The sequence below is a fragment of the Mus pahari genome, chromosome 7 (genome assembly GCF_900095145.1).
Source record: "Mus pahari chromosome 7, PAHARI_EIJ_v1.1, whole genome shotgun sequence".
In the NCBI taxonomy this organism is placed as follows: Eukaryota; Metazoa; Chordata; class Mammalia; order Rodentia; family Muridae; genus Mus; species Mus pahari.
Window position 1 is genome coordinate 28,962,722 of NC_034596.1, and position 22,377 is coordinate 28,985,098.

The 22,377-nt window shown below is 41.7% G+C and overlaps 1 protein-coding gene across 3 annotated transcripts in view; it reads right to left on the minus strand.

Moving 5' to 3' along the window:
- The window catches only part of Sntg2 (syntrophin gamma 2), a 201,540-nt gene that overhangs the window by 176,809 nt on the left and 2,354 nt on the right, over window positions 1-22,377 (minus strand). The window contains exon 2 of one of the 3 annotated variants that reach the window (XM_029540556.1): window positions 11,915-11,965. The exons of the other annotated variants lie outside the window; for them this stretch is intronic. The gene's annotated coding sequence lies outside the window, so the exon portion shown is untranslated. The remainder of the gene's footprint in view (window positions 1-11,914; window positions 11,966-22,377) is intronic. 3 annotated transcript variants of the gene reach the window in all.

Genomic DNA, 22,377 nt, shown 5'->3' on the forward strand with positions numbered 1-22,377 from the left:
GGAAAGGAAAGGAAAGGAAAGGAAAGGAAAGGAAAGGAAAGGAAAGGAAAGGAAAGGAAAGGAAAGGAAAGGAAAGGAAAGGAAAGGAAAGGAAAAAGTCAGAGGATGGAGGGATCTAATTACAGAAACTGCTCAGTGTGACATGCCTTCTGATGGCTTCTACATTTGCCACATTGAAAAAAAAAAATCCAAGAGGAGTTTGTTTTTGTGTCGACTGAGTGCAGGCATGTTTGCAGGGTGCTCTTTAGCACTTCTGATGGAAACTGGCTGGCAAAGATGCAGACTCCATCGAGCTGGTGTGGTTCTCTTCAGAAAGGTGTGTTCTCCCTGCTGCCTTTGCTTTAGAAACCAGATTGTGCCAAAGAACAAAAGTGATTTTTCTATACTGGGTCCTCTGGAATCACTTGGTGGTTAAGAGTTTGATATGCACAAAATGCCGTTATTTGTTTTCGGAAAAAAAAAGAAATGACACCACACGAAGACCTACAGAGTCAAGTAACATGGACCCAAGGGGGGCTCACAGGGACTGAACTACCACCAAGGAGCCTGCATGGGCTGGACACAGGCCCCCTACACATATGTAGCAGATGTGCCTCGTGGTCTCCATGTGGGTCTCCTAGCAATTGGAGCAGGGGCTGCCTCTGTCTCTCTGTCTCTGACTGGGTTTCTTCCCTTTGGCTTCCTTTCTCCTAGCTGTGCTGCCTTGTCTGGCCTTAGTGGGAGAGGATGCTCTTAGTCCAGCTGGGACTTCATGTGCTGTGCAAGCTGGTACGCATGGTGGGGGTGGGGGGGAGCGGGAGGGGGAGCAGGGGGGAGAGTGTATAGTAGAAGGAGTCGGGGAGAGAGGAAAGGGGACTTGTAGGTGGGACTGGGAGAGGAAGGAGGGGGACTTCAATCAGGATGTAAAGTGAATAAATTAAATTAAGGAGAAAAAAAAGAAAACTAGAAATGAACAAAATAGTTCTTGGCAATAAAAATGACATAAAGCATACTTCTACACAGACAATCTCTCAAAGCAAATTATATAGTCTGTAACTATGTAACTACATCATTTCCAATGTTGTTGTAGGAAACACAAACGTGTGTGTATGTGTGTGTGTGTGTGACTATATTGTCATCCTACCTTAAAATAGTAACAGCAGCTGAGTCATACCCAGGAGGCTGAGAACCCAGTAGTTGTTTGGTCCTCCAGGCTGGGTAACTCACCAGGTAGCGCAGTCCCACAGTGCCTGTCTCACCTGGAAGACCAGCAACCTGGTATTTGGTCATCCCACTGTGTTTGGTGCCTCCGCAGTTACAATCTGGTGTTTAAAACTGGCAGGGTTCCTTGAGAGCCACTGATCCTTACAAGACGGGGAGTCTGGAAATGCTGGCTTGGGAAGCAACAGCAGCCGCAGAGGCGGCAGCCTTAAATCAGATCAAAGGCAAGAGGGAAAGCCAAGCATGCCAATGGCAAATATTCTTCCTCTGTCATACTTTTTTCTTCCTGGACTGCTACTGGAAGTTGCCACCCGAAATCGGGCAGGATCGCCAAGCATCAATGAAGGCATTGCCACCCGAAATCGGCCAGGATCGCCAAGCATCAATGAAGGCAACCAGGACAGTTGTGTTGAAGCTGCCTATTCATGCAATTCTAATTTGTATCGAGTTGGCATTAAAACAAACCATGATGACATCTAGATTGGTAAAGTACAGAATAAAATTTCCCCCTGCACCCTCTGCCTGCATATTCCATACTGCATATCTGAAAAGCAGATAATCTATTTCCTGCTCATCAAAGCTGCGGCAACGGGTGTTTCCTACTTAAAGCAATTGTGACAGTGTGCTGCGCAGAATCTGCTTACTCAGGACTATTCTGGGTGTAGAGGCCCAGTATGAGTCCTTGGTGCTGCTACGTACACAAGAGGTGCTCCATCCTTCTGTGATCAGTGCCTATGCAAAGGTGGTGCAGGGTTCATTGGAGAGCATAAGTCACGCAGGCCAGGATGCAGGACAAGTCAACACAGAACTCCTCAGGAGGCCTCACAGAGAAGTCTAGTCAGTGTAGCACAGAGTTCAGCAGAGGGCAGAAGTCTCACAAAGGATGGTGCAAGACAAGCCAGTATGGAGCCCATCAAAGAACCTCAGAGAAGGATGCGGGAATAGTCAGCACATGACTTAGCAGAGAGCAGAAGTCTCATAGATGAGGATGAAGGGGGGATCATCATGGGATTTAATAGAGGTCACCTCACAGGCAAGGATACAGGACAAGTCAGCACAGTGCTCAGAAGAGGCTAGAAACCTCATGGGACCAGCCACCAGCAGAAGGAGCAGAGGAACGTGGGACAGGTGGGTGGCATCCATTAGGGGAAGAAAGTGTGGCCTGGGGTCCTTCCAGGATGCAATGGTTTTTCTGTTTGGCTCTGGAGACTTCAATGAAACAGAGGAGTGTTGTCCTAGCTAAGATGCCGCAAAGCCTAACCCAGGTAACCATCTCTAACCCTGGTTTCAGGTTTGCCTTTTGCTTTGCTTTCACTCACTTTGGAAGGGGATGCTAGTCACACAGTGAAGCTTGCCTTGCTCCACTGTGGAATGCTATTCGTAGGAAATGGCGCCTTTTCCTCTTCCTTCTACAGAAGGGATAAGACAGGAAGCAGGAAATGCAGCGTTTAAGGAGAGTAATTAGTATTACAGATTTGCAAGTGAACCTGCAGAGATTCACATTTCAACCAACTCTGTTCTCTAGTCTTGGGTTACTCAATTTCTTTTTGCCTTCCCACACATAATGCAGTTCCCCAACAGGGCTGCCACGAAGATTCTTTAGTTAACATCTATAAACTAACCCTCACCTTCAATCCCTGTAACAGAGTTGCAGAGGCCCTAAGCTTGGAAGAGAAGTTACTATACCTAACATTCCCTTAATGTGTTTCAAAGATAATAAAATGGTTTCTTTGTGTGTGTGTGATATCAAATATTAAAAATATTTCCCCTTGTGCATTTTCTTTGTGTGAGTATTCATGTGCACCGGGACTTATGTATGTGCATAGCCATTTGCATGTATATATGTGCACATGAAGAGCCAAAGACACTCCAAGAGTCATTTCCCAGAAGTTCTCCTCCTCTTCCCCTTCCTTCCTTCCTTCCTTCCTTCCTTCCTTCCTTCCTTCCTTCCTTCCTTCCTTCCTTCCTTCCTTCCTCCCTCCCTCCTTCCCTCCCTCCCTCCCTCCCTCCCTTCCTTCATCATCATCTTTTTCAGACAGGGTCTTTCACTGGCCTGAAAACTGCAAGTAAGCTGGCTTTCTGGCTTTCTGTTCAGTGTGCCCTAGGAATCCACCTGTCTGCCTTTCCAGCATTGGGCTTATAAAGCACATACTATCACACTTGATTTATTTATGTGGGTTTATGGAATTGGTCCTTGTGCTCACATGGTAAGTACTCTATGCACTGAGCCATCTCTCCATTTTCTGAAGTACATATTTTAACACCACACCTGTATATTTATTATGCATGCTAGATAGCACGTGGAGCTAAAATTGCAGATAAACATCAGAAGCAAATAGTGAGCTTTGTAGGGACCATTGTGTTCTCAGCAAAACAAGTGATAAACCCAAACTTCTCCTGCTCTTCAATTTAAATATAAAATGGGATGGAAATGTGGGTGTTCTAATCTAAAATTTATCATCTCTGGGTTTCCAGCAGTCTCTGTGACTTGGAAACACAGTTATTTCCTATGGTGATGGCAGATAGTAAGAAGTAGAATGGAGCCCATGAATTATTCATCTCATATGCCCAAGACGTCCTAGGGAAGGCCATCTCCCTCCACTGCTCACGGAAACCAGCTTCTCTGACCTGTTCCCCTACGAAGAGAAGTCTCACAGTGAGCTGACATGTGAACCGTTAAGGGGTGTGGAACTAAGAACTCATGGCTGAACAAAGCATATGGAAGTCTCAGAAATGCCACAGAGAGCTGGGAGCGTTACATAAAATCGTCTAACTTTCAAGGGAATTCGTCCATTAGAAGTATTGAATGATAATTTATCTACTGAAATTTTTCAAGGTTTGATTATTTAGTACTCGTGACAAGTTACTTTTGACTGGACTCAGAGACTCAGAAGTCACAGCTCTCGGTGAAGGACACCCTAGTTTCTTGCAATCTGTCCCCAGTAAACACTGGCGACAGTTCTTCTTTGGTGTCTTTCATTCTTTTGACCAGAAGTTGAGTATATTCTGAAGCCTCCTCCTTGTTTCTCTTAGTGAGTTGTTTCTTCAGAGAGATACGTTGGCATTCGTGTGGCAGGGCACACAGAATGAGAAGATCCTCCATCTTGGGTGCTCTCTCATCTGTGAGGCACAGTAGTACCAGTCAGTCCAGGAATCAGTCTGAACCTGTCTCTATCTCTGTCTCTCTGTCTCTCTTATTACTTTTACAATAACCTGGTTGAAAGCACTATGCATCCTTAAAATGTATCTTCTCTCCAGTTTTCCTTGGTCTATAACAGGAATACCCCTGACTCAATGGCATGCACCTTCTGCCATGAGTCAAGACATCTTGCTTTAAGGGAAATCCTTTTCTGTATTCCCACCACTGATTCAGAGCATATAACCATTCCTTACCCAGAGCACCCCCAGCTACTTTTGTGGCCATGGGCCTCTCACAGAAACTATGAAGCTTGCATTCATCTTCCCCTTGAACGAGTTTCTGAAAACGGGTGGCTTCGTTTTGACAATGCCACCTGCTAGGAGGTGCCACATAATGAAAGAGCCAGCTGAGGGGGGAAGGTCACATAGAGCACCCATTTATTTGTGGGTAGAAAATTATTGGAAGGTGGAATAAACAGACTTGAATCAGTTTATGGCATATACAAGAACTCCTTATATTTAAGACAAGTTGTCTAGTGGATAAAAATTAAAGTTCTCAATATTGTCCCTGAAAAAAATATGAGATGGCATTTACCTACCAAGCTTGAGCAGAAAAGCAATAATGTTATAGTTCTTGAAAAAGGAACATTTTAATAATTCTGGAAATGTTTGCTTCCAGTGTGTTCTCAGGTATTTTCTGAGTCAAGGTGTGACATTTGTAGGAGTGGGGAGAGACACCATTTTCTTGTCATCTCACATCCACTTGGACTATCAGCCCCAGTCCATGGTTGAATTCATTCAGAAAAATATAATCCCAAAGTACATGCATCTAACATAACACACCAGGCATTAAAAAAAGAGCAAACAAGTGCAAAGAGAAATAGCAAGACCTACACTGGAGACTTCATCTTCTTTCTCAGTAATTAGTGTAACCGAAGTTGACTAAAAATCAACAAAGATACAGAAGATATGAACCAACTGGCATACAACTTCACTAGTGACAACTGTAAGAAAAACCAAAAAAACCAGCAGAATATATATTTTTCAGGCACACTTGAAACACTCATGAAGATAAACCATGTTCAAGGCCATCATACCAATTCTGAAAATGCTCAAAGACTAATCTGACACAAAACGCATCTCCATTCACACTACTAAATCAATAAAAATCCCAGCAATGCAGAAAGTACACCAAAAAGAAGAAAAGAAAAGAAAAAAGAAAGAAAAAAAGAAAGAAAGAAAGAAAGAAAGAAAGAAAGAAAGAAAGAAAGAAAGAAAGAAAGAGAAAGAAAGAAAGGACATCAAATGATAGTCCATAATATAACACTGTGTTGAAAGAACCACTGTGGGGATTTGGGGACTCACCTGAAGTGTACCTTAGAAAATCAGCAAGGATCATGCTGGGACAATCTATAGGAGCCCATCTGTGACCACTCTTCCCAAATATCATAGTAATTCTGACATGGGTGTGCCATTTCCACTGAGGTGATGCTATGGAGCGCAGACACTGAGGTCATGCCGTGGAGTGCAGACAGCACGAGCTTTTGCTGTACTTATCCTGCAGGGACCTTCTCTAAGTCTCAAGAGGAGGTGGGTTCTCAGCACCAACTATACCATGTGCACAAACTGTTGGGAAGAGAACTGTAGAGATGGTTCCAGGGTCCAGCCACAGGCTGATTTTGCAAACAGACCTCCACAATAAACGGAGTCTGGATTCTGTTGGGATATCTTTTTTTTGCAAAGAATAAAGGGACTAAACGGAGAGGCTTCAAGAAGCAAGGAAGATACTGCCTAGTAGAAATGTACACTATGGAGTACTTACAATCAAAAAGGGGGGTAGTTTGGATCAACGTATGAGGTTCTGTCTAAAGTACAAGAGGAAAAAATAAGCTTCGAAATGAGGAGTAATAAGAGACTAGTAAAAGTTCTAAAAACTCTAATAAACTTCAGAACAAGAATTAAAAGTACAACGAGCGTTGGAGCTAGTAATACACTAGAGAAACCATGAGAGAGAACACAACAATAAACAAGAAAGAAAAGAAGCAGGACTCTCCAGAATGAGAGAACATGGGATTTAGAACCCCTTTGAAGGATACTCCAAAGAACTACTTTGCAAAGCACATTAGTATTACAAACGCATACACATACATAGTTATACACACACACACACACACAGTTACACAAAGAGAGAGAGAGAGAGAGAGAGAGAGAGAGAGAGAGAGAGAGAGAGAGANATACATAGTTATACACACACACACACACACAGTTACACAAAGAGAGAGAGAGAGAGAGAGAGAGAGAGAGAGAGAGAGAGAGAGAGAGAGAGAGAAGAGAGAGAGAGACTCTACTGTGATCTAGTGATGTTGTTTTTTCCTTGGAATGTAAAGTGGTCTTGATTTTCAAAAAAAATCAATATAATTCATTATATTAACAGATTAGAAACAAAAAATAACACCATGCTATCACCTTAATAGATGCAAGACACACTTTACAAAACTCAAAATATTCTTCTACCATGAATCCTAGAGGTGGGGCTGTCAGGTAGCTCAGCATATAAAGGCATTCACTGCCTCCCCTGACAGCCCGATGACCTGAGTCCAGTCCCAGGAACACACATGGTAGAAGCAGACAGGCAACTTCTGTGAGTCCTCAAGGGAAATCTTCTTTACTAAAGATGGCATAAAATACACACTTAACAGTGAAAACGAAATGCTTCTCCTTTAAGATCAGAAATAAGGCAAAATGATCTCCTGTCCTTTGCCTGTGCAATACTACACCTGAGGGGCTACAAACTGTAATAAAACAAAAAAAAAAATAGAAAAAAAAGATAAAACACTAAGAAACAAATACCTTACTCACAGGTAATGTGATCTTGCATTTTTAAAAGTCTAGAAATAAACGAGACAGCTTAGTGGTTAACTACTCTTGTTGATCTTGCAGGGACCTGGGTTTCGTTCCCAGCACCCACATAGCAGCTCCAAACCATCTGTAACTTCCATTCCACAGCACCCAACATCCTCTTCTGGCCTCCCCTGGCACCAGGTAGGCACATGGTACAGAAACATACATGCATGTAAAAACATTCATAGTCACAAAAGTAAAATCATTTTTTAAAAAGATGCCAAGGAGATGGGCATGGTGATTCAGGTATGCCATCCTAGCTCTTTGGGAGGCAGAAGGTAGCTTACAATCTCAAAGACTACCTGGGCTCATCGTGCATCCAAGACCAGCCTGAGAAACTTAGTGCAGCTCTATCTCAAAATAAAAGTAAAAAGAGAGCTGAGGATGTAGTAGTTCAGCTGTAGGGTGTTTGCCTCATGCTCTCAATAGACCATATTTTCTCTAAACTCAAGAGTCAAAATTAGCCCTTCTTCCCTCAAGTTCTATCACTCGGGTATTTTGTCACAGCAAATGAAAAGTCACTAAGACTGTCAGACTACAAAAAGCCTAAGGCACTTGAAGCCAGTGTAGGATGCCCTGGAAAAAGTGGTGCTGTAAGAAGGTAAGGTACTGCACCAGCCCGCACCAGTATGCCTCAGATGGTTCCCCAGGCCATTCTCACTGAAACACTTGAAAATGGCACAAAAAGCACCTTTATTAGCTTTGTGTACATTTAATACCAAGAAGGCTTGCTTCAGTGGGGATTACTTTCCTAGGAACGAGTGAGGTATTTCCCAGAAGTCACAGGCACACTGCCGTCATTTATCTACTCAAAGCTGCCTGAAGAGTTGATGTTTCGTAAGCCATGCCCGTGTCCAGGGACAACGGTCATCTCTGAGCACTGCAAGGGAGCGAGCAAGGCCTCGGAGCTCGGGAGGACCACCCACAATTCAAGGAAACTGGTACTTTCCTAGGGGAGAGGAGACTCTGAGGTGAGATGGCTAAGAACACACGGTGAGTTTCCTGGTTGTGAGAGTTTTTTTTACATAACCTCTCCCAGCTGACTTATGGTACCCAGGACAGAGTCACCACTATAACTTAAAAAGTTCTGAAGTCAGTTTCAAAAGAAGATGTAGTGTAGTTTAGCATTCATTGTTTCCACAGATACTTTCCTGGCATCTGGTCTAAAACACCCACCACTGTAGGCAGTTTAAAAAAAAAAAAACAAAACCACTGGAAAGAGATACCAAGCTCAACTTTGTAAAATGAACATATAACTTCAAATACTATAAGTCCAATATATTTGTGTTTTGAATGAATATATATATCAGAAGTTGATCTAGATATGTTCATTATTAATTATTAATTTTATTAATTCCGTTTGTGAGTACAACTGTCAAATATTAGCGTGAGGCATGTCTGGGTCAAATGACTTCCACACAAGTCCTCATGCACATCAGGTAATGTGGCAGTCACCTACTCATCTTCTTGGTAATTTGACAAAATGTTTTTTCAACATTTTCAATTTTTAAAAAATTATGTATCATGTATATAAAAAAATGTCTCTTTGGAGCATGTTCCCTTCCTAATTTACTTTAAGATAAGCATCTATTTTCATTTTAATGAAATTTTAAATTTCTTAAGTTATTCTATTTAAATTTGTGTTTAGCAATTTTTCATCTTCAATCCTGCTTTTGTTTTTGGAGGAAATTTTAGATTCATGTAATGCTGCACACTTCTCAAATCGTGAGGTCTATCTGTGGGTGTTTTAAAAAAATCTCAAAACACAGAGTGGTAAAAGTTGCAACTTCTAAACCTCTGAGATCACCAAAAAAGTGGCATTACCCACATTTCCTGATTAAAAAAGAAGAATGAGAATCTTGTTCAAAGCCAAAATCACCAATATTCACCTGTATCGGTCCTCTCAAATCTCCAGGTACTGAAGGAGTTAGGCCAGGTCAGAACCAGGCTCCTGGTTGCTAGACGTGTTTATTCTCTATTTGGAGTTAATACTATTTTTTTAATCTTTCTTTTCCTCTTTCCTTTTTTTAACTTTTAGTTCTCTAATTTATATTTCTCTTCCCAGTCAGATCCAGAGTCAAGATAAGGCTCCTCCAATCTCCCTCATTTGTATAATTGTCCTATTTTCTTTACTTGGCTTGGTTATGGAGCATTGTAAGTAATTAAAGAACACAACCTATCCATCCACAGGGAGGCATAGCCTCTGCTTTATAGGTAAAGACACTCATCTCAACTGATTATGTCTGTTGCTGGGGCTGAGGCTGTTTCCAGGAAGCCAGAACCCAAACCCCACTGATGCATAGTTTAAAGTGATGTGATTAAACAGATGATGGCTAAGTAGAGCACGGACAAGTCATAGCTACAAGGCAGCAGTGTGTCCCCACTGCCCCTCAGAGCCAGGGCTTCTCTGGGATGAGAAAAGTCAACTCTGTCACACTTCGCTGGACGTCCAACTTAGCCTCCGCTATCCAAGGCCGGATAGCAGCTCAGCTCTGAAACAACTATCACTGACTGACACTGCCTCCCTGGAAATGTGCTCCTATGTAAGACAAGGCAAACTGAGTTCAAGACGACACAACAGCCGTGAGGAAACCCAAGCGACTACACCTACAACTTAGATGGGCTGACATGGAGGGTCCTCGGGAAGCTGTAACTCAGAATTCTATTTGTTAATCCTCCATTGAGTATGAAATCAAAACAGATCGTCTCCCAGAGTCGTGGTGATGAGCCAGAGTCCACCATTTCCAACAGCTATCTTCCTTGCCCCTTACAGAAATGATATAAAGAGGGAAGGATTCGGTTGAGTTCTTGGCTTGAGGAAGTTCAATCCATCATGGCAAAGGAGACATCGTGGGGAAAGTGGCTCATAGCTGTGGCATAGGGGAGGGGGAGACTGATGTTTCTAGCTTACAAAAGGATTCAGGAAGCAGAGACCTTGAGCCAGAACCAGGTCAGGCTGCAACCCTGGAGCTTGATTCAGAGGTAAGGGGCAACCACTTAAGCCAGAAGCATGAGGGAAAAGGAATGAGAATGGAGAAATACAAAAACAAATCAAAGGCAGATGTCCGAAGTCATTGAGAACATAGAACTCCATGTTAGTCCATCCAAGAGCTCTAAAGCAAAGAGGATTTCCCCTTTGCATGCCACAGTAACTCCAGAGATCCCAGAGATAGCATACAACCAGAAAGCAAGACACTGAAAACATGTAGGTTACCATGATCTGTTTAAAACAATCACAGCTTCCACTAGATCTGAGTAGAGCAGGCACAACAGCAAGCATTGTCCAGTTGTGGGATTTTGAGGGACCTGGAAGAGAACTTTCTCAGCAGGGACAATACGTCCCTGAAGATGGCCAATCTGTTCCACAGCCACCCAGGCACCATTCCACTTCTGAGTGCAACTTGGGGGCCCCCTGAGGCTGATGTTGCTGCCTTGAGAAACCTCCAAAGTGAAAACATGCACCCTGGTTCACACTAGGGATTCTAAGGAGCCAAGACTTCCAACAGGACATCGCAAGAGAACAGAGACAGGAGTCCGTAGGACACAGTGAGTTTCCATCAGTCCTCCGCTTAGAGGTTCATGGATGGACACGTGGACAGCAAATGTATGAGTGAGAAATGAGCCAAGGGCAGTCTCAGTTCTCATCCTGGCCTGAACTGCTCCGCTCAAAGTCTTACGCGACACCAGTAGCAAAGCAAAATAGGGTTTGTAGCCATGATATCAGTGAGGGTGAATACAGTATGAAATCCGTCATGCAAGGCATGGATGAACACCCTCAAACACCAACTCCGGAGGTGTTCTCAAAGTTCATCAATATGTTATGAAAATGTTAGAGGGACTAGAGGAGCCATTTTCTAAAAGATGTTTTTAGACAAACCTGAGTCTTCCCTACTCAACAGGAAAGTTGAATGTCCTGTGTCAATACTGGATACAGGTTGTCCTCAACATCCCCTTGAAAACCCACTATGAAATTTAACTCTCATATGGGACAATTAACCCTAGAGGGGCTCAGGTAATATGAGAGCAGGTCAGTTAACCCTAAGGTGGCTATGTTAACATAGGTGCAGGTCAGTTAAGCCACTAGGAGGTCAATTTATCAAAGAGGAATCAGAAAATGAATAATTACTACTCCATGAATTACAGTTGTTTGGGAGAAATAAACCCAAATAATCTAAACTGGAAACAAGTAAGACATACTTTAATAAAATGATCCTGACTTATGAAAACGCATGGGTATGTCTGGATTTTAGGAACAGTCTTGTGTCCCAGCCAAATCATATATAGGGAGCCCAGGAACTATTTTTCCCCCAGGCTCCTTTATATTTCACACACATTCTATATTGAGGCACCGGCACGGACTACCCACACAGACCTCAGAAGCTTGAAGGCACTCAGACCACAGAGGGTGGCAGAACTACACAGCTTGCAATACCGCTGGTGTCCTGGACTCTACCCAGAGTAGCAGTTCTCAGAGCAGCCTCCAGTTAGGTCAGCTGGCCTGGCCATCGTCATATTGCTTCTGCATGGACCCTTACGTAACTGCCATGCCCTGGCTCCTTCTCAATCCAAGAAAAGTGGTGATGAAGGAATTGTAGGGCATGGGGGCTTCCGAGGAAATTCCCTACTCCCAGCCTTCTTAATGAACAACAAAATGCCAACCTCTACAAGTACTCACCTTCTAAGAAAGCAAGATTCTCTGAGGCCACAAGAGAAGCTGGCAGAAGACCTGGAAGGAACAATTGAAATACCCAAGGCCTTAGACTCTTCATAGACTGCACCATGCCCAGCCTTCCCTGGGCGAGAATAATTACATAGGGCACAGAGAAGCAGCTTTGCTCAGACACAGCCACTTCATGGAGATCTGAACTTTACCCTAATAAGACAGTTTTTCCATCTCACCCCCCACACACACACACATGGTTTAATCACCAGCTCCCCAATCACCAGCTCCCCATTCACCACGGAGACTAATTTTAACATAGAGTGTAGTGTGTGTTCATACGAAAGAATATATCTGGGTTGAAACATCACACAACCTATCCATCCATCTATCTATCTATCTATCTATCTATCTATCTATCTATCTATCTATCTATCTATCTATCGGAGAACCCTATCTAGTTATCTATCTGTCTGTCTGTCTATCTATCTATCTATCTATCTATGTATCTATGTATCTATGTATCTATGTATCTATGTATCTATCTATCTATCTATCTATCTATCTATCTATCTATCTATCTATCTATCTATCTATCTATCTATCAGAGAACCCTATCTATCTATCTATCTATCTATCTATCTATCTATCTATCTGTCTGTCTGTCTATCTATCTATCTGTCTGTCTATCTATCTATCTATCTATCTATCTATCTATCTATCTATCTATCTATAGTCTATCTATCTATCTATCTATAGGAGAACCCTGGGATTCCCCTTCCCCCCAGCTAGGCACAATGTCATGTTACTGACCTATCTATTATCCCTAGCCCTCTATTTTTTTTTTTTTACTATGAGACAGGGAATGTTGCCCAACCTGCCCTTGAACTTTGCAACCCTCTGTCTTAGCTTCCTAAAATGCTGGAATTACAAGCTACTGACACCAGGCCAGCCTTGGAAATTAATTTTCATCATTAACTCAGAATAATTAACCTCCTTAATATAGTATTAGATACTCATCCAGTACAGTTCATTTTGTATACAGAAGAGGAGGGCATCCTATGTGTGTGATTAATCATTTCATTATCATCGGCTATTAGCAGTTTCTGAATTAGAATCTAAATTCTCCTATTCTAAAGCACTTGGTTATCTTTAAATCGTAATGTCACATTTGATATCACAACTACATAATAGCAGTGTGAGTGCATATATATATATATGACATATATGGCATATATATTTGTTATATATAATGTCATATTACTGACATATATATATACATGTATAAATATATATTTGTATATATATATTTGTATATATACATATACATACATATATATACATATGTACACATATATATTTAATTAAAATTTTGACAGTGTTTCTCTGTGTGTATGTCTCCCCGTCCTGGACCTCCTTCTGTAGATTATGCTGGCCTTGAACTCACAGAGATCTATGTGTTGGTCAAAAGCTACAGCGTTTCAGTTAAGGTGGATATCTGTGGTGTAGCTTGTTTATAGTTAGAAAAATGTATCATATTTTGAAAATTTGTAATAAAGTAGGTTTTAAGTTTTTTAACTACAAAAAAAATCTGAAAAATATTTTTAATTAGCAAAATACTTTTAAGATTTAAAGAATTGCATATTGTTCTAGTTTTAAGAGAGTTAAATAAAATCAATTTTGGAAGTTCACAGTACTTTCTCATATATTTCTGGATTTTAAATAAACTTATTTTATCAATACCATTTTTTACATTATAACATTGAGTTATAAACCCATTTCTACTGCATTTCAAATCCTAAACACCAATTTAGACAGTGTTGACTTTAGATATTTTTTTCTTCTAAAGTAATTACAGTAAGTTTATAAGGCCTCCGCCAATTCAGCTTCAAAGAAATGTCATATCTTTATAGAACTTTCAAGATGCCATTTTTTTACATGAAAACATTGCTATCTGGAGTTATAACCAAAATACAAACTACAAGACAGACTGTAAAAGGAGCCAGGCCTGGCACTGCACCCCAGGAAGCCGGGTTTTGGGGAGTTCCAGGCAGGAAGAGCCACATAGTGAGGCTGGAGACTCAGTCTCAACCAAACCAAAATAAATGAGTAAAGTAAAGCAAACAGCGACATGTACGTTAGAGACAGACGGTTGACACATGAGATAACGTATCCAAGGTCATACTCTAGTTAACAAATTATTAAATCAAGTCTTTTGTTGTTATAACTGAATTATAAAGTATTATCTACCAGTTTGACTTTTCCGTATTGTAAAATCATGTTTGAAATGAGGTTTTTGTTTTTGAGTTAACTCAAGAGGAAAATCCTCTCTCAAAATTGATAGCCCCAATTCCAGAAGTCTCATTCAAATTGGTTAACATTCATATGGCTGCATTTTCACAAAATCCTGCCAACAAACAAAACAGAGAATCTGATATAAACTTATTTTGTCAATACCATTTTTTACATTGTAACATTTTTTATATCTCCTCATATGGTCTCATACAGTGTATCCAGGACCACCTTCTCTGACCTTCCAGATGTCTCCAGTTTGAGGTAGTGACCCAGAGTGAAACAGGAGACTTCAAATGTGGGTTCATTTCCTCTGTGTCACTCTAACAGTCCACCGTCAGAAACCACCTGGGCTGAGAGCTTTGCTTTGGCTCCGAGTTTCAGAGGGTTCAGCTCATCATGACAGTGAAGGCGTGACGGTCAATACTACAGCCACAGTAGGGAACATGTGGCAGTTGTTACTAATTGTAGGATAAACCAGGAAGTAGACAGAACAGGATTGGTTCCAGGAGTGGGTGTTGCCATCAAACACCCACACCTAGTGACCTACTTCCTTCATCTAGACCCCCTTACCTAAGGGTTTCCCAGCTTCCCTAAACATCAAGAGTCCTTGAAAACAAACATTCAAGCATGAGACTGTGAAGACAATTCAAACCCAAAGACAAACAAAGGGCTCCATCCCTCCTTGCTGGTTTCTGATCGTCTCATTCCTATTGATCTTGGTTAGTAGGAAGTGGCCTCTAACAGGAATATTTAGTATCATTTCTCTCAGGCATACACAGGATGGAGAGAGGCATCCTATAGCCAGATCTTAATGGATGCAGCTGCCAGCTAGACAGTCATGGACATTTTGTCTTTAATTTACCTAGAAATAATGAGCATCACCCATGCCCATCTGAGCGGCGGGTGCTACCTAAAGTCATGAAGCCCTCCAAGGAGTTCTCAGAAGATAGCACTAGGCACACGTTGGCAACCACGGAAATATCTCTTATGGCTTCGAGGGAGGTCTCATCTATGCTCAGAGGCAATCAAAGGCACGTACTTCCTTAAAAACTGCATTCCTTTTTTTATTTAATTTAATTTTTAAATTTTATTTTGGTGTTGAGGATATTCCTTATGATGTGTGTAATTAGGGTTACTATGCCCATGTTACTGTGACAATCTGTCTAACAACCACCAAACCTCATTTTTCTTCATACTTCTGTATTGAGAAGATCAAGATCAACTCCTTAGTGCTTCTGTTGAGACTCCTTCCTCCCTTTTCAGCTCTGGAAAGGTCCCAGGCTCTCTCTGGCTCACAGCTCTGCTCTCACCTCCCTCCTTGCCTCAGAGTGGCCTCCCAAGTCCTCACCAGGCTCCCCACTCCTAGCACCAGAGTTCACACCCCCTGTTTAAACACCATTCAGATGACTCCTGAGAGGATGCGTTCAGAATCCTTAACAGAGAGGAAAGCTCTGCGGACCCACTTGCTTATGGAGTCCAAACAGTTGTACCCACGCAAGAAGAGGGAGAAATGGTGGGTACCAACTGCTGAAGGAGAGAACTGGTAAGCTACCGGCTAGAGGAAAAGGCCTCATGGGACTTGAAGTTGATGAGAGAAGATGTGCACATATCTTAAATGTCTTGGAAACGCAGACATGTGTTCATATACACAGAATGGTGGAAATCAGAGGTGATGCATGTTACATAATTTGTCTTTATAATTAATATATACAGTATTCACATTATGAAGGTCATGCTACATACTTTGAATATATATATATATATATATATATATATATATATATATATTGAACACTTAAAAGTTATAACAAAATCCATATCCCAATCACGTCCTCTGAATAAGGCAATATTAACCACATGCACTATCATGGATCATTAAGATGTGGCTTTAAGTTTAGGAGACCATACTTCTACTCCCTATGGAAGACATAGGGAAAGGCAGAGCTACAGACTTACCAAATATATTAAATATTTTGTCAAAGAAGCTTCAGTGGAAAACCTAGATCAGTTTGTCAGAACCCAGCTGCCTTTTGCAGAAACAATGATGGTTCTAGGTTTGCAAAACTGCATGAAGTCACCAGACTCTGGGCTTGCTTCTGAAAAAGGAGTACGGTAATGGCCATGGCTTCACACAGCTCCACCAGAGTGGTGATGGCCAGCCACCCTTACTGAGATGATCCAATAGCGACAGAACTACCAAAGTGCATAAGACATACTCTTAGGAGCTTGTCCAAAAAGTGAGACTCAAAGCTGTGAAAGCATCAGGTCAGGAGAGCAATGATCTGCCTTCAGATCAGTAAGGTCCCTAAACGTACCTGTGCCAGCTTCTGTGAGTCCCCTGTCTTTCTGAACAGGCAGTAGAACCCTGAATCTCTTCCACTATGAATGTGCAAGGGAAACAGAAACCTTTTCTCTAATAGCCTTAGTTCCACAGAAACGGGTGTACTGTGTACATGTGTGCTCTGTATAGTGAATGGCATTTGTGTTGACTAAACATGAGTGCCACATGTCTGTTACCCACCTGTGTGTGTTATGAGTTACAAGCATGTGTGTGGTGTACAAGTGTTCTGTGTGCTTTGTATGTATACAACTCATATGAATGTTGATCCACATGCATGTATATACACTCTTGCAGATGGACAGATGCATATGCTATGTACATGCACAGATACAAAGAAATGTAACTGATATATTGTACTGGTTAGTTTTGTGTCAACTTGACACAGCTTGGAGTTATCACAGAGAAAGGAGCTTTAGTTGGGGAAATGCCTCCATGAGGTCCAGCTGTGGGGCATTTTCTCAATTGGTGATCAAGGGGGAGAGGTCCCTTGTGGGTGGGATCATCTCTGGGCTGGTAGTCTTGGATTCTATAAGAGAGCAGGCTGAAGAAGCCAGGAGAAGCAAGCCAGTAAAGAACATCCCTCCATGGCTTCTGCATCAGCTCCTGCTTCCTGACCTGCTTGAGTTCCAGTCCTGACTTCCTTGGTGATGAACAGCAGTGTGGAAGTGTAAGCTGAATAAACCCTTTCCTCCCCAACTTGCTTCTTGGTCATGATGTTTGTGCAGGAATAGAAACCCTGACTAAGACATATATGCATATGTGTATTGTGTGTGTATCTGTACATGCTGTATCTGTGCATATATATATATATATATATATATATATATATATATATTGTATATATATTATATATATATATAAAATGTGCACTGTTTGCATACACATTTTGGCATGTACAGTTATATGAAGCATGCAAGTGTGGGATGTATAGGTATAGCACACATGTATAACTAGCACATTTATGATGCATGTGTACCTGTGCAGAGCAGGCTGCACACAAGCCCCTCAAATCTACCCCTCCCTCTAAGGCTGAGCAGGCAAGTCTCTCTGCATACTCTCAGCTCTGTATCCTCTTCCTCTCAACCCCCACCCCAGCTGTTCCTTCAGTTCCTTCACCTCTTGTTCTCAAAGTATTGACTGGCTTACAGACTCCCCTACCCAAGCAGAGGAAGCTGCCAAAGAGATGGAGCCACTCCCTCTAGGCATCCTTGATCAGTGTAATCACTACTAACCTTGCTCAAGGATGTGCTCCTATATCACAAAAATCTTCCCTCGACATTAGCCATAAAATGTACAGAGCTTCTGTGTTTCCTCTCTCAGTAGCCTCTGCATATATCTTTGGTTATTCTGGACACAAGCATTGGAAAGGGATCTGCTCATGTCGGTCTTCAGTCTGCCAGAAAGTCAGCCAAACACAGTGGCATATACCTGTAACCCTAACGCTTGGGAGGCATAAGCAAGAGAATCAGATGTTTAAAGTTGTCTTGCACTACAGGGGGACTCCAGTGTCCTAAAGCAATAACCAAGATAAATAGAGCTCGGTAGGCAGACAGGGCGGGAGCCAAGTCTCTATCTGCACTCCATTGTACTGTCTTTAGTTTACAGTAGATGGATGGACCACAAGTAGCTCAGTCAAGTCCCGTAAGTTACGCATGTATGCATATGGTCACATTCACAACGAGACAATGTTTTCTAAATAGTATATTCTTCAGCATCACAAATTGTCACTTCCCAGAGACTGGTGGGTCTACTCACCGTGCACACTCTCAATCCCTCTCGCAGAGCATAGGAAGTACTCTACTATAGTATACAGGAAATGCTGTATTCCTGTATTCCTGTAGTATACAGGAAATACTATAGCTAGTGTTTCTGATTACACCAGGAAAAGAAACTATCAATCTTGTTGTAAACACAATAGCTTTTAAAAAAAAAAAAAAAAAGCTGGAGTTGAAGTTCTACTATGAAACAAATAATGTTGCAAGCAGGCAGAATGTCCTTCTGAAATGTTTAGCACCAGCCAAAAGATAATACTTGGTGGAAATGGGCACAGTGGTATCAAACACTGTATACTTTCAACTGTTAATAAGGTGGCCTTTCTCCCAATATCTAGAAATAAATAAGAGAATGTAACTAAAGCCGACAATGTCAACACCAGCATGTGGTTATAAACAGGTTGCTTCTGGCCCCCGTGGAGTCTGAGCATCCCAGGTTTAAGGTAGGAGAAGTAATTTCACAACACTAGGGACATAATGAACACTCTAGGTAATTGCAGTGCAAAAAGTCAAACTGATAGAGCCATTTGGAGAAGTATAATTACCTGAAGAAATCACTAAGACAATCTTTAGCCCTGGGAACAGAATAAATTACATTTAACCATTAGTGGTTATGCTGTGTGTAAAATTAAAATTTAGCTACTGTAAAAATAAAATGGCATAATTTTAGTGAAACATCAATAAGCTAATAATCAGTGTAAAATAAGTGATCGGCTCAAGAACTAGAATTGGAACTCTCTCCTCTCCTTCATAGTAGTAACTGCGATGAATAAACACTGAGGAATCAACTATCGGGGGAATATAAGTGACACCTCAGACTTGCCTCCTCCCCCTAAGAAAAAGGGCATAATTGCCACTCCTTTAGAAATACTATTGTTATCAGAGCTGGGGTTGTCTCTTCCAAAAGTCCAGGCACAGGCACACTGCTCCTGAGGATGTCACAGGAAAGCCTCTGAGCAGAGCATACAGACAGAGGTGGGTGCTGGTGGGAGGTCCTGGCTGCACCAGCAACTAGAATGAGCCAGGGATAGGGGAGCTAGGGCAATGCCAGGCTAGCACAGCTGCCCAGAAAACTGGAAAAATCAAGGCCAGAAGTTCAGAGGGCACAGTGTAAATTGTCATCACGGGTCTGTGGTCGACTCTATGATGCTCAGACATGTGGACATCAGGGAGGAAATGCAACTCAGGGTTTAGTAGATGGCAAGCCTCGAAGACATATTCTGTGAACCCTCAAACAGAGGCAGTCCAACCAGAGGGGCTATAGACACTTTTTTTCTTTTTTGGGGGGAGGGCAGAATGAAATAGTGGCATATTTTGGGGAGCCCTGGGACCAGGTCAGTAATAAACAAGAGGTTATGCAAAATAGCTTCCAGTGGCTACGCTATATACCCAAGTGTGAAAACCCAACTGGGGCAGTCACCATATTGGGTCAGGAAAAGAAGAAGAGCAGTGATTAATACACCCTAAAGCTGAGCATCTGCCTGTAGACAAAAGCACACAGGTCTGGGACTGGGGCAATGGGGTCAGCCCTGTCCTTACTGAGGCTGATGACAAGTTCAGCAAGTGGAGTGCAGCATGACACCGCTTACCACAGGAAAACTCAGCCAATCAATCAGAGACACAAGTTGGGGGTGGCCCACTCCCTCTCTTTTACTACATCTTGGAAAGGGCAAGGGGAGGGGGATTTATTTGTTCAAATACTAAAAGCTGAGTCACCCAGCAGTGTAGGAATGTCCTAGATGCAAAGTATTTGTTTCTCATGGAAAATAAATTATAGATTTTACTGGGATCACTGACAATTATAACCACGCTTCACAAATATGGACTGTTTATTACGAAACTGGGTGGAATCCTATGGTTATAACACAGTACTACCACTTAGATCTCTGTTTGAATCAGTTCTAGGAATGAGATTCAACAGTGTTGTGTGATTTTTTCCACCTAGTTACTTCAATTAAAATAAGAAATAGATACGTTTATTCTTCATCAGTCGGGGCTTAAATGAGTTTACTACTGTCTGGAGTGAGGTGTACACTTCTTCCTGGAGCTGGGATTCAAGGAACAGTGATGAGAGAAATAAATCCAAAAAATGAAAGTCAATGACCACAGTGACACACACAGTGGTTTTAATATCTCATGTGATTGTATTTATCGTAATACAAGTCAGAGCTGTAACCAAGTGGAATCCATCCAAATGTCAAATGGATTCTGGTGCCTATCCAAGCTGGGTAAGTAAAAATGCCGACAGTTTAGAATCAGCATCGTTCTTTCACAATACAAAAACACTACTGTAAATATTAAGGCAGATAATGTGTTAGGCAGGTAGGAAAAATGGAGATAAAATGGGTTAAACAGAATGAAAAGTTAGCAATTTTGGAGTAAGTAGTCTCTGAAATTAGAATACCTTATGTGTTAAAAATATAACCTGACATTTTTATAACGTTGCAATTACAGCCTTAAATAAGCTAAAAAGGCATAGTCGTTTTCCTTAAATCTTAATTATTTGCCTAATAAAAATGTAACGGATGAATAATAATACCAGATCTGAAAAGAAATATTTAACAAGGAAATTCAAACTGAAAAAGAATCACATAATCCTCGCAGCACTTTTTAATAGCATGTGTTGAAGCGTGCAGGATGGTAGAGTTTTAGTTGTCCCTGGGCAGGGTAGGATTTCGAAGATGCCCTGTGTGTCCTTGGGGGTAGAGAAGAACAGCCAGTGCTCCCAGAGGAAGCCAGGAATGGCCTTGAGTGGGGATCAAGTCCGCAAGGGGAGCTTAGTGCAGAAATAGAAGGGATAAGCCGGCTTCCACAGGCTGAATGGGACTCCAGGAAGGCCGAGGAGACAGCGCCACCTCCTGTTGACAGAAAATAATGCAACTTTTCCAACCCCATGTGAGCTCAGGGCAGCAGTGGTTATTATTGGACCACAGGGGACAGACTCACCAGTATAAAACCCAAGTGCCTTTTTCCATGAAATTGTTAATGTCTTTTCCTTAGAAGGCCTTTAGAAACCTTCTTTATTTCATCTTATGCAACGAAATTGCTCGGTCTAACTGAATAGCCAGTTTCTGAGAACCATACTACCTAGATGTACGCATAATGTATGCACGTATCGTAGCATCTTAACGTACTACACTGACATATGTCATATGTAAATTGTAATTTTTAAATGACAGTTAACTGCTAAGGGTGACTGGCGTCAGAATGAAAGTGACCAATAAGAACTGCTCTGGGGAGTTTACAGGTGACAAGGGGGTAAGCGGGCTTCCCCGGCTGGGGTAGCTAGTTTTCTCCAATGCTAATCAGCGAGTTTCTCTTTATACTGTAAGTACAGTGCAACCCCTTGGTACTAGCACAGCACAGCACAAGGAAAAAGGAAGGAATGAGAGGCCCTTTTTCTGTGGGACTCACCCAACCTGATGTGATTAGTTACATATGCTCACATTTCATAGCACAGAACCCTGGGACGGTAGTCATTTAAAAACAAGGGTCTGGATTCAACGGCTTCCCTCTCATCCTGTGCTTCAATGCCACCCTCTCTGGCTTCTCAAAAGTGTGTTGTTTGAGCCATCCTGGAATGAATATATATATATATATATATATATATATATATATATATATATTACAACCGAAAACTATACAGATAAGTAGACATTAGAAGTTGTTACATGTATTTCAGAAAAAAAGGACAAATTTAATTTCTGATATTTAAAACAAGTAAATACAATTTTCTAAATTAGACCCTGTTTGCGTGTTCACCATGAGGCATGTCTCCTGGTAAAAATCAAGTAACTCCCTATTTTAAAATACATGGGATTGGCCTATGATGTCACAGGCACCAGAAGAAATTCTATTGGTGAGATCAAAAGGGTCTGAAAGAAAGAAGGACATGTAACAGGAGCAGGAAACAAGGGGAAGTATTGGTATCCTACAGTGCCCGCTTAACTTATCTCTGCAGGAATAGCAGCTCTGAAAAAAAAAAAAAAAAAAAAAAAAAAAAAAAAAAGGCTAAGTGATTCCATTACGAAGCATGCCTTCAAAACGACTAGAAACCTCTGCCCCTTCCC